Source organism: Astatotilapia calliptera, chromosome 14 (genome assembly GCF_964374335.1).
Source record: "Astatotilapia calliptera chromosome 14, fAstCal68.1, whole genome shotgun sequence".
Taxonomy (NCBI): domain Eukaryota; kingdom Metazoa; phylum Chordata; class Actinopteri; order Cichliformes; family Cichlidae; genus Astatotilapia; species Astatotilapia calliptera.
In genome coordinates this window covers 37,792,281-37,805,378 of record NC_137435.1, presented here as the reverse complement: position 1 = coordinate 37,805,378, position 13,098 = coordinate 37,792,281, and the positions used below count along the sequence as shown (strand labels likewise).

The 13,098-nt window shown below is 45.1% G+C and overlaps 1 long non-coding RNA gene across 1 annotated transcript; it reads right to left on the bottom strand.

Moving 5' to 3' along the window:
- Positions 1-2,233: 2,233 nt before the first annotated feature.
- Positions 2,234-5,398, bottom strand: LOC145420223 (uncharacterized). The gene is made up of 4 exons (XR_013901532.1): positions 5,244-5,398; positions 5,034-5,129; positions 2,563-2,645; positions 2,234-2,463 (listed from the first exon to the last, which is right to left on the bottom strand). It is a non-coding gene; the product is annotated as an uncharacterized LOC145420223 (long non-coding RNA).
- Positions 5,399-13,098: the final 7,700 nt, after the last annotated feature.

Genomic DNA, 13,098 nt, shown 5'->3' with positions numbered 1-13,098 from the left:
TTCCACTTCATTTCCCTGTGTTACTTCTGGAAGAACTTTTACATACTCAGTACTCAGGGGTGGATCAAGAGAAATCTTCTTAGGGTGGTATGAGGGTGGCATGGAGATCAAATGGGGTGGCAAAAAAGAAAAAAGTCTTTTTTTTGACACATATGCGGCTGTTACATTCTGCAATATGCATTATATATCATTAAAATAGTAAGTATACAAAAATGGAGTAACTATACACATGTTTCAAATAAATATACTACCAGTTAAAAACATGAAAATATTAGATGATTCATTACATGTCACACTCAGTGTGACAAAGTGGCTAGGACAGAATTCATTTGTCATTTGTCACTTGCATATATTGTTATTTTGTGTTCTGTTATTTTACAGTCAGCCATAATGCTTTAATTTAGACATTGCTGGTGTAACTTCTCTTAACACACAATATCCCGGGTTTTGTTTGTGGTAGCAGTAGTTACATTCTTTACATCCATGCATGTGTTTTAAAGCAAACACTACTAACTAGTGATGGTCCGCTTGAAGCTGAAGCTCTGGTGCGTGTGTCAAAAAAATCAACACACTGCTTCAGAAGCACTGTGTCGAAGCTTGACTCGTTTGGCCAGAGTCACGTGATCAGTGACGTCCGAAGCTTCATTTAGAGCCTAACTGCTTCGGTATCTGATTCAATGGTTTATAAGGAAGCAAATCATTCGTGGGATTTGTGGAGTGTTTTGATGGTGACAGATAGCGAACCACTGATCATTCTACTGAGAGATTTGGAGCCAGCGAGGAATAAAGGAGGTTCTGTTGTGTGGGAGAATTTTGAGTTGATTTTTGTCAATCGGGTGGGTTTTCCAGCTTTGTGTTCTGGCCGTTTGCTTTTGTTTTGTGCGTGTTTATTATATCTGAAAACGGGAAAAAGGTAAAATGTCAAAAATCTGTTTCCATAATATAAATATCATTAAATATATAAATATAAATATCACCCAATGTATATACTATATATATATATATATATATATATATAATGTTCTTCCTCTACAGCCCCCCCCCAATTTTTGCACATGTCGAGGAGCGTGTCAGGCTACATTTCACTGTGTGTTATACTTGTATAACTATGCATGTGACAAATAAAGAACCTTGAACCTTGAAATAACTTTAGAAAAACTTCCACTTGACTCTTTACATGTAATGTTGTAAAAATATATTTTTTATTGTTTAATTAATCTGAAAATGTTAGTCTGCCAAATGTGCAGCAATTGAATTTCTTTATTCTCTTTATCTGATCGTTTGTGGGGCCCAGGTAGACTGTATAACTGCATCTCTACCAGTTTCTCTGCACTCCAGCCTCTTCTGTTCCATGTGAAGGGATTTTCCTTAAGGCAGGAGAAATTATCTCCACAAAAAGGAACAGGTTCAGTCATCGCAAACTAGAACAAATTCTCTTTTTAAATAAAAATGAGAAAGGGTTACCTTAAATGCATCATGTTTTTAATTTGCAAGTTCATAAGCATTTTCCTTTTCCATTTCACAATCAATTCTACCCCCAGGTCAAAAATATGTCTGGGGAAATTTCCCTAATATAATATTATTTATAAATACACCCCTCCGGCGATTAATTGCATACCTGCATGGAGGCAAGACCTCACAGCAGAAGCATACTCCATAATGTGTTTTACATTATTATATGTATATATTATATGTAACCTGGTATTTTTCAATTATTGTATTTACCAACATCAAGAAGTCACAAGCAAAGAAAGACCACACCATGGTGCATAACAAGGAGAGTTTACTGGTCAAAACTATTTATTAAACAAATAAAACACATTTTCTATTTCATTTATTTTAACCAGAACACATACAGATGAGTGGCTAAGTGGAAGAAGATGGATGGATATGAATTCTCTAGCTGGGCCCACGTCCTCATTTTTGACAGCGTTTTAGTAAGTAAAAGTGAATGCTTTGGCATGAATTGAGCTGCGGTTCGGGTAAGGCCTCGAAGGGGACTGGTGACGGCTCGCGGGCCTGGCAGATCCCCATGCACTAAATAGACATGAAGAAGTTAAAGAATAGAAAAAAAGAAGGGAGGTTTGGGCACGTAAACGAGAATGAACAGCTTGCAGAACTGAGGGAACATACATAGATGACAACTGGAAGGAGTGTGTTTGGAGGTGTGGTCCGGCTCCTGAAATTCCGATATGTAATCTCCAATAAAATTGTGTTCATACAAAATCTATGAGTGACGACCTCATCAGCAGTCCAAGTCAAACTGGGCACACAGACCTGGGTTCCTTCAAGCCAATCCAAACAGATGACGGAGATGTACTTACGAATGATTCCTTGGACTTTGGCTACCAGGCCACCGGGTGGACATGGTGAGGTCTTCTCAGAGAAATCGCACGAGTACAGGACATTATCCACTGTGGTGCCATGCTCGCTATAGTTCAGAAGCTCATAATGCTTGGTATTCTGAAGGACGACAAACACACACACACACACACAATTTACATCTTGGTCACTAACAACCACAGGAGTGCTCTGCAGAGTGATGTAGTTTAACAGCCTCACCTCGTCATAGAAAATACAGGCATGTTTCCCCGATACGTAGTTGCAGTGACCGTAGTTTGTAAGGCACACATCCATGTCAGCACCTTAGAGAAACAGTTAAAGACTTAAACACCCTTTCCCACTGAAGGAAATTGCCTTCCCGGGTTTCCTCCGTGGCGTGAGCGATAAGCAGAGTTTGTCCTTTCCTTATAAGACTCCTAATTATTCAAAGTAACACTCAGGTATGCCATTCAGCGTGTTAGTACGAGCTCGGGAGCAGCTTGGGAGAACAAGAAAACAGAGACTGCTTTAGGTTGCCTTCCCAATCGACTCAAAGGTTTATTTGATACACAGCAGTTTATATAGATGAAAAAAGGTTCGTGTGTCAGCTTTCCCAGTTCAAACCGGTACAGACCAAATAAGGAAACGTCTTCCTGCCTTCTGAGCAAAGTATCCCTTGTGTAGTTTATCAGTTCAGCTATAATTTATGATCATCCCAGCAAAATACACTCCTAGACATAAAATACAGAGTTCTTTCATCAGTGAATTCTGAAACAAACCACCTAGCCTTTAACGAGCCTTTTCCAGGAGATAAGGAAAAAGGGAGGATGGGAGTAAGGAAGTGGTCTCATCTCTGTGGTGTTTTCGACCTTCTGGTACCAGCTTGTGAGTCTCACATTAATTCTTGGGTCACAGAGAAAGAGAAAAACAACTAGTAGATCGGCCTTATTGAGTAACAGTTTTCCTGTATAAAACAATATCCTGTAAATGCTTACCGTGGTATCAAAATATCATAACACCCACAACACAAAGAATACAGATTTGCAACATGGATTTTTTTCTGCAGTATTGCCGTGTCAAAATGTATTTTAATGACCTGCACTCCAATGTGACATATTGTGTTTTTGTTCAGTAGTTTTTATTCCACATGGTCCTGTTGTGACCCTCACAGGTCTAAGAACTTACTTTCACAGACAACTTGCTTAAAATACTCCGATTTAAAGATGACGGTATCAACTATCACTCAACCTGACTAATGATGCAGAGATTGGGAGCTAGTACAGGCTCAGTACATTATTATATTATACTCTGTCGTGTACTGCTGCCTGTCGTACAGAAGTACAGTCATGGTTAAAAGGATACCTTCTGTCAAGGTTTACATATTGGGACAAAATAAAAATCATCTTGTTTTTAGCAGGTCTTGAAATTAAATCTTGATATATAACCTCAGATGAACTATAAAATATGACATTACACTGTCATGTATTTGACAAAACTAAGCCAAAATGCAGAATTAGTGTGTGAAGCACTAAGCAAACCCTTGTTGCTTCCATAGAAATAAAGATGACAAGTAGCAGGTACATACTGCTGATCAAACACAACTGATTAACTGATTATCAGCACGAGTGACCACCTCTATAAACTCAGAAGCATTCTGGTGTGTGTCGACATAATGCCAAAGAGGAAAGATGTCTTAAAGAATAAATGAGTGCTGCATGTCAGTATCTGAAGTTGCATGAAGCCAGTCCCAAACACGCTCATAATTCTACCATGAGAAAGATTATTCACTATTCAAGTGGAAAACATGCAAGACAACTGCAAAACATTCCCAGGAGTTAAAGTCCAAAAACAGTCACCAAGGATCAGGCAGTGCAATGACTCCAAGCACGTCAGCAAATCTGTCTGGTGGTTCTGCAAGCTAATGAATGATGGGGTGTTGTTAGTTTTTCCACACACTGCTTCTGCTTCACTTCCCAGTTTTATATCTGTAGGAGTGATTAGCTCAGAGCCAAGACACCAAACCAGGGGCCGTGGTACACCTGCTGTGTTGGCAGCTTTGTGTGTCACCAGTAAGACCATCACACAGCTATATCCATTCATGCTAGCTGTTACGGTGCATGTACGTGCTGCAGTATTCTTCTGAACAATAGGTGTTGCCCGTCCTCCAAATCAGCGCTGGTAGAGAAGGAGAAGAAGTCAAAGTTGGAAGCCAAGGAATTTTAAAGTTTTTGCCAAGTTTCAAAGTTTCAACATCTCCCTCTGTGAAACCTGTGAACCTCTAAACTTCTGTACTGATATGATGTTAGGATGCCATTAAAAACAGACTTTAACCCAGCTGCAGCAGCAATGCAACAACACACCAGATTATAAAAATGCAGAAGTGCATGACCAGCAGAGATGACAGCTTACAACATGTAACATCAACTTTGCTGTACGGTGACATTTGCCAGGCACCACACAGCAGGTATGATGGGGCCCTACCTATGTTCTACTTCGGTCTTACTAAACTTTAGTCACAAGGCAAGAATATAACCTAAATCAAACATGATTAATTAGAGTTTGGTGAACTGGTAAAAAAAAACTACGTGAGAGCAGCTTTAATGCTGTTCTCCTACGTGAACCTTTCCCCATCACAGGTGAAACCTAAGAGTGGCTCAGAGCCAGGGCACAGAATGCAGCAGGGTCAAAGTCACAGCGACTGAATGTCCTACCTGATCCTATGTGTAACGTCCTATAGCACATGCTGACAGCTGCTCCTCTTCCTGTCAGAGGGTAAAAGACCGCTCTGGCTTGCACCTTTTTCTGACCTGGGAGGAGGAGAGTGTAGGTTTTAATAATTAGAACAAAACAGCAATCAAACAGCAGAAAAACTGACTTCTTGACAAGTAAACAGACTAAACTGTAGTGCAAAGGTGTCTTACTGTTTGGGTGGGGTGCTGAGGTTTTTGGGGTAGTGCTGGTGGTGGGGGGAGGTTGAGTGCTGGGCACTTTGGGAGCAAAGAGCTGCTGGATCCTCTGATAGGCCAAGAGCTTGATCATCTCTGCATCCAGTTTGTCCAGCTCGATCAATGTGCACAAAAACACAAACGCACACAACCGCTAGAAGCTAATTACATCTTGTAGGTGGCTGTAGCTCAGGTGGCAGAGCAGGTCAGCCACTAATCAGAAGGTCGGTGGTTCGATCCCAGGCTGCCTCCTGGCTGCATGCCAAATCTTGGGCAAGATACTAACCCCATGTTTGCCTACTGGTGGTGGTCAGAGGGCCCGGTGGTGCCAGTATCAGGCAGCCGCTGGGCAGCTGTGGCTATAATGTAGCTTGCCAGTGTGTGAATGGGTGAATGACTGAATGTAGTGTGAAACGCTTTGGGGTCCTTAGGGACTAGAAAAATGCTATACAAATGCAGGCCATTTACCATCTTCGTGTGCTTCATAGCAGAACACAGCAATACGAAGGCTCTTAAACTGTCACATGTGGCCGCAGAGTGACAAACTCACCCCCATCCTCCTCTTTTCCATCCTTCATGCAGCTGGACAGGTTGGTGATGGAGGGCAGTGTGTTGGGCAGCAGTGAGTCCGTCAGTGCAGGAGCAGCCTTTATGTCTGAGGGACAGGAGAGGAAAAAAGAGACAAACTGATGAGATGAGATAAAAGAAGGACCAGAAAAAAGACAGTTTTTGATAGTTCACTATAAAGGAAAAAAGTGCACAGGAACTATTACTGAGATAGAAGGCAAAGCAAGTTGTATCTGAATAACTTTTTTTTCTTCATAACTCAGTAACTGAAAATAAAATGTGCTCTTAAATGGCCATGTATCCTTTTGGTAAATGGGGCTGCACGACACAAAATATGCAAGAAAACTGTTAGCACCATCGATTATGTCAGCAGTGAGTATTCAATTAATAGCAACAGTAAACATTCAAAAGAGAGAAAACTCAGGTCTTTTAAAATGAACGTTTCATTTGTTTCCACTTTAGAAAATGCTTGTTTTGATAGTTTAACAATACACAGTATCTGCCAAAAGAGCTCAACTCTTTCACTGTATTTACATCCCATATCACAATCACATTTCCACTTTCTTGAAGAAACATTTTCCTAAAGACAAAAAACTGATAAATTATTAGAAGTAGAAATAACAGAATCACAATTTTAAGTGATCTGCCAAATAAAATAAGCTATGCATCCTAGACTGAGGCATGAAATAAAAAGGCCTTCTTCCCATCTGCTTGGAGCTCTTTCTTACATTATAAGGGGAAAAAAGAGTTCTGACAGTATTGCATCTCCTGGATGAAGCAGAGTTGGTCAGTGTGCACGCGTGTGAATGCATGTCAAATCAAATCAAATCAAATCACTTTTATTGTCACATCACATGTGCAGGTACATTGGTACAGTACATGTGAGTGAAATTCTTGTGTGCGAGCTTCACAAGCAACAGAGTTGTGCAAAATACAATAATGTAAACAAGCAAATACAAGAATGGCTACATCTGAAACTAATAAATATATGTACAATATATAATAGTATATGCATTTCTGGATGTGTATACTAAATATTTTTCTACGTGTGTGTGTGTGTGTGTGTGTGTGTGTGTGTGTGTGTGTGTGTGTATACACATATTTTACAAATTAAATAGAGTAAACAATAAATAAAAATATACAGAGTTGAATATGTGCAAAACAGTGGCATTACTGTACAGTATGGAGTGCATAATGTTAAAGTTCCAGTAGTGAAGCTGAGGTGTCTATGACGTGTTCAGCAGTCTGATGGCCTGATGGAAGAAGCTGTCTCTCAGTCTGCTGGTACGGGACCGGATGCTGCAGAACCTCCTTCCTGATGGAAGCAGTCTGAACAGTTTATGACTGGGGTGACTGGAGTCCTTGATGATCCTCCCCGCTTTCCTCAGGCACCGCTTCCTGTAGATGTCTTGGAGGGAGGGAAGCTCACCTCCAATTATCCGTTCAGAGCACCGCACTACTCGCTGGAGAGCTTTGCAGTTGTAGGCGGTGCTGTTGCCATACCAGGTGGTGATGCATCCAGTGAGGATGCTCTCAATGGCACAGTGATAGAAGGTCCTGAGGATGCGGGGGCTCATGCCGAATCTTTTCAGTCTCCTGAGAAAGAAGAGGCGCTGCTGCGCCTTCTTCACTGTTTTGTTTGTGTGTACTGACCACGTAAGATCCTCAGCCAGATGTACACCAAGGAACCAGAAGCTGCTCACTCTCTCCACAGCAGCGCCGTTGATGGTGATGGGGGTGTGTACTTCTCTGCACCTCCGGAAGTCCACTATCAACTCCTTTGTCTTTGCGACGTTGAGGGTGAGATGGTTGTCTTGACACCAGTGGGTCAGAGCGCTGACCTCCTCCCTGTAAGCCGTCTCATCACCGTTGGTGATAAGACCCACCACTGTAGTGTCGTCCGCAAACTTCACAATGATGTTGGAGCTGTTAGTGGCTGTGCAGTCGTAGGTGTAGAGTGAGTACAGGAGAGGGCTCAGTACACACCCCTGTGGAGCACCAGTGTTCAGTGTGATGGGGGATGAGGTGATGCTGCCCAGTCTGACCACTTGGCGTCTGTCAGACAGGAAGCTAAGGATCCAGCTGCAGAGGGAGCTGCTCAGTCCTAGATCCTGCAGTTTCCTGTCCAGCTTCGAGGGAACGATGGTATTGAATGCTGAGCTGTAATCTACAAACAGCATTCTCACATACGTGTCTCTCTTCTCCAGGTGTGACAGGGCAGTGTGTAGTGTCAGGGCTATGGCATCATCAGTGGACCTGTTGTGGCGGTATGCAAACTGTAGAGGGTCCAGTGAGTCGGGTAGTGCAGAGCAGATGAAGTCCCTGACCAGCTTGTCGAAGCATTTGCTCACGATGGGGGTCAGGGCTACAGGTCGCCAGTCGTTCAATGAGGAGATGGTGGAGGATTTGGGTACAGGGACGATGGTGGCCATTTTGAAGCAGGCTGGGACTACAGACAGAGAGAGGGAAAGGTTGAAGATGTGTGTGAACACTCCAGCCAGCTGAGCCGCGCATGACTTGAGGACGCGGCCGGGAATCCCGTCCGGACCAGTAGCTTTGCGCGCGTTCACCTTCCTGAAGCACTTCCGCACATCCTCCTCAGACACAGTGTGCGCACTGACGTCATCTGCGGTGCGCACACTGTCCGGTCTCATGGTGTTCGCTGTGTCGAATCTAGCGTAGAATACGTTTAGATCCTCACACAGAGAGGCCGTGGTCTGCGGTGTGCTGGTTTTCCCTCTAAAGTCTGTGATCGTGTGTTAAAGATGGTAAATGGCCTGCATTTGTATAGCACTTTTCTAGTCCCTAAGGACCCCAAAGCGCATGTGTGTTAAAGTGTGCGAGTGAATGTGTGTAAGCCTTCAAACAAGCATGTAGTGAAGTGAAGAAAGGTGAGCATATTCTCAGTTCTGAGGCCTTCTCTGTGCTTTAATGCAAAACAGACGTTATGAAAGTGGAGATGTTAATACTAATAATAATTCAGCCTAACAGCATGACTATTAACACAATTTCTTAAAGTTAAAAATGTATTTATATCAAGGTTCAAGGTTCTTTATTTGTCACATGCATAGTTATACAAGTATAACACACAGTGAAATGTAGCCTGACACGCTCCTCGACATGTGCAAAAAAATTGGGGGGGGGGGGGGTGTAGAGGAAGAACATTATATATATATATATATATATATATATATATATATATATATATATATATATATATATATATATATATATATATATATATAGCAGCTGGATAGCGTAGTGGTTAGACTACACGCCTTTGGAACAGAGGATCGCAAGTTTGATTCCTGCCTGGGGCGTCTGTATCCAGTAAGGGTCCTAAGGCTAGACCCCCTATGCTAAGCAAGCCTACCGCAGACATGAGCGAGACAGATAAATATGAAGGCATGCCGGCTCGGACGTCGCCCGGATCAACAAGGTCCGCGTCAGGTGTTGAGGAACCAGGGCACCCTGACGAAAAGTGGGCTACTGGAACAAGAAGGCATCGGTGGGCAAGGGACGAAAACAGGGCGTTGTTGGAATGCTACTACGCAAGTAACCCTGGCGGAAGGGGCTACATGAATAGGATGAGGGACCTATGGATTCTTCGATACCCAACATCCACAATGACGGCGAAACAACTAGTAGCTCAGTGTTCCAACATTCGAAAGAAGGGACTGCTCTCACAGCTAGAGATTGACGAGGTACAACACAAATGCTACGGCAAGGAGGAGTCAGGACGCCAGGTCAGGGGGGAGATATCATCACCCCCACCCGAGATTGGGTACATAGCCCCAAGTGCGATAGGAGAAGGATCGTTGAGTGCGAGAGGAACTGACCTGAAAAATAGGATCATGGCCAAGCTTGAAACCTGGATCCCCCGTAGCCGGTTACCAAGATTACGTGAAGTACCCTCAGAAGGTCTGCTAGATGATGTTAATGCAGCACTACGGGCAATACCTACAACCACGATTACCGACACTAACAAGCTGATCTACAATACGGCAGCAGTGATCAGTGAGATGCTTGGCTACAAGTTGAACAGCCACAAGGGGCAGTACCCTCCATGGAGAAGGAGGCTAGAGGGCAAGATCAAAGTAGCACGGAGGGAGGTTAGCCAACTAACGGAGTTGCAGAAAGGTGCGACAAATAAGGTGCCTAAGAAATACAGCAAGCTGTCCATACCTGAGGCCTTGGAAACTGCCAAGCAAAGACTCACAGCCTTGGCCAGCCGCTTGAGGAGGTACACCAGAGAGATAGAAGGCAGGAGAATAAACCAGCTGTTCTCCACAGAACCAGCAAAGGTGTACTCTCAGTGGCAAGGGAACAATAAGAGAACACCACCACCAAGGCTGGAGACGGAGCAATACTGGAAGAGCATATGGGAGAAGGATGCAACCCATAACGGCAATGCTCAGTGGCTAGTGGATCTGAGGGCAGACCACAGCGACCTCCCTGAACAGGGTCCAGTAACCATCACAGTGGCAGATATCCAAGAAAGGGTCTCCAGTATGAAGAGTTGGACAGCACCAGGGCCCGACATGGTTCACGCCTACTGGCTGAAGAAGCTGACTGCACTCCACGAGCGTCTGGCAGCACAAATGAACCAGCTGCTAGTTAACGAGAGACACCCGGAATGGCTAACTGAAGGCCGGACGGTCCTGATCCCCAAGGACCCCAAGAAGGGACCGGTCCCCTCCAACTACCGACCAATAACCTGCCTCAGTACTACATGGAAGCTCCTGTCAGGCATCATATCGGCTAAGATGAACAGGCACATGGGTCAATACATGAGCGGGACACAGAAAGGAATTGGCAAGAATACCAGAGGTGCAAAACACCAGCTACTGGTAGACAGAACAATCAGCCGAGACTGCAAGACCAGACTGACCAACCTGTGCACTGCCTGGATTGATTACAAGAAGGCCTATGACTCAATGCCCCACAGCTGGATACTGGAATGCCTAGAATTGTACAAGATCAATGGGACCCTAAGAGCCTTCATCAGGAACTCAATGGGGATGTGGCGTACAACACTAGAGGCCAACTCCAAGCCCATAGCACAAGTCACCATCAAGTGCGGGATCTACCAAGGAGATGCTCTGTCCCCACTGCTGTTCTGCATAGGCCTGAACCCCCTCAGTGAGATCATTAACAAGACTGGCTACGGATACCGACTACGGAACGGAGCAGTTGTCAGCCACCTCCTGTACATGGATGACATCAAGCTGTATGCCAAGAGTGAACGAGACATCGATTCACTGATCCACACTACCAGGCTATACAGCAATGACATTGGAATGTCGTTCGGACTGGAGAAGTGTAGTCGGATGGTAACAAAGAGAGGGAAGGTAGTCAGAACTGAGGGGATTGAACTACCAGAAGGCAACATTGCAGACATAGAGGACAGTTACAAGTACCTGGGGATCCCGCAGGCAAATGGGAACCATGAAGAGGCCGCTAGAAAGGCTGCAACCACCAAGTACCTGCAGAGGGTCAGGCAAGTCCTGAGGAGTCAGCTGAATGGTAAGAACAAGATCCGGGCCATCAACACGTACGCCCTGCCCGTGATCAGGTACCCTGCTGGGGTAATAGGCTGGCCAAAGGAGGAGATAGAAGCCACTGACATAAAGACAAGAAAGCTCCTGACCATGCATGGAGGGTTTCACCCCAAGTCCAGCACCCTGAGGCTGTACGCTAAGCGGAAGGAAGGGGGCCGGGGACTGGTGAGTGTCAGCACCACAGTCCAGGATGAGACAAGGAACATCCAAGAATACATTGGGAAGATGGCCCCAAATGACCGAGTGCTCAGTGAATACCTCAGGCAGCAGAAACCCAAGAAAGAGGAGGGAGACGAGGAACCATCATGGAAGGACAGGCCCCTGCACGGTATGTACCACCGGCAGATAGAGGAGGTGGCTGATATCCAGAAATCCTACCAGTGGCTGGACAAAGCTGGACTGAAAGACAGCACAGAGGCACTAATCATGGCAGCACAAGAACAAGCTCTGAGTACAAGATCCATAGAGGCTGGGGTCTATCACACCAGGCAAGACCCCAGGTGCAGGCTGTGTAAAGATGCCCCAGAGACAATCCAGCACATAACAGCAGGGTGCAAGATGCTAGCAGGCAAAGCATACATGGAACGCCATAACCAAGTGGCCGGCATAGTGTACAGGAACATCTGTGCCGAGTATAACCTAGAAGTCCCGAGGTCAAAATGGGAGATGCCCCCAAGGGTGGTGGAGAATGACCGAGCTAAGATCCTGTGGGACTTCCAGATACAGACGGACAAAATGGTGGTGGCTAACCAACCGGACATAGTGGTGGTAGACAAACAGAAGAAGACGGCCGTAGTGATCGATGTAGCGGTTCCGAATGACAGCAATATCAGGAAGAAGGAACACGAGAAGCTGGAGAAATACCAAGGGCTCAGAGAAGAGCTCGAGAGGATGTGGAGGGTGAAGGTAACGGTGGTCCCCGTGGTAATCGGAGCACTAGGTGCGGTGACTCCCAAGCTAGGCGAGTGGCTCCAGCAGATCCCGGGAAAAACATCGGAGATCTCTGTCCAGAAGAGCGCAGTCCTGGGAACAGCTAAGATACTGCGCAGGACCCTCAAGCTCCCAGGCCTCTGGTAGAGGACCCGAGCTTGAAGGATAAACCGCCCGCAGGGGCGTGCTGGGTGTTTTTTATATATAGTATATACACTGGGTGAATGTGCAGCAGTAGCAGCAAGCAGGTGAATTCTGTACATTAATATGAATAGACATCTGACTATTTTACAGGATAGACAATATAAACATATTTAAAATTAAAGGAATTGAAATGTACATTGTGCCTTGGTTTAGTGTCTGGAAGAGTCCTGTCTCAGTCAATTATAGATGATGTGAGAGGGCGGGTGTGTGTGTTTAGGGCACGGATGGCTTGGGGATAGAAGCTCCTCTTGAGTCTCTCTGTCCTTGCCCGGAAGATGCGGAACCTTCTACCAGATTGCAGAAGTTGGAACAGTTTGTTGCCAGGATGGGACGGGTCCTTCAGTATCTGCGCTGCTCTAGTCCGGCATTTCCTGGTGTAGGTGTCCTGAAGCGGGGGGAGAGCAATCCTGCAGCAGCGTTCTGCTGTACGGATCACTCTCTGGAGAGCTTTTTGGTCCTTCACACAGCTGTTCCCAAACCACGATGTCATGTTCTGTGTGAGGATGCTCTCCACAGCGCCTGTGTAGAAAATCCTGAGGATCTTTGGAGAGACCCTGAACTTCCTCAGT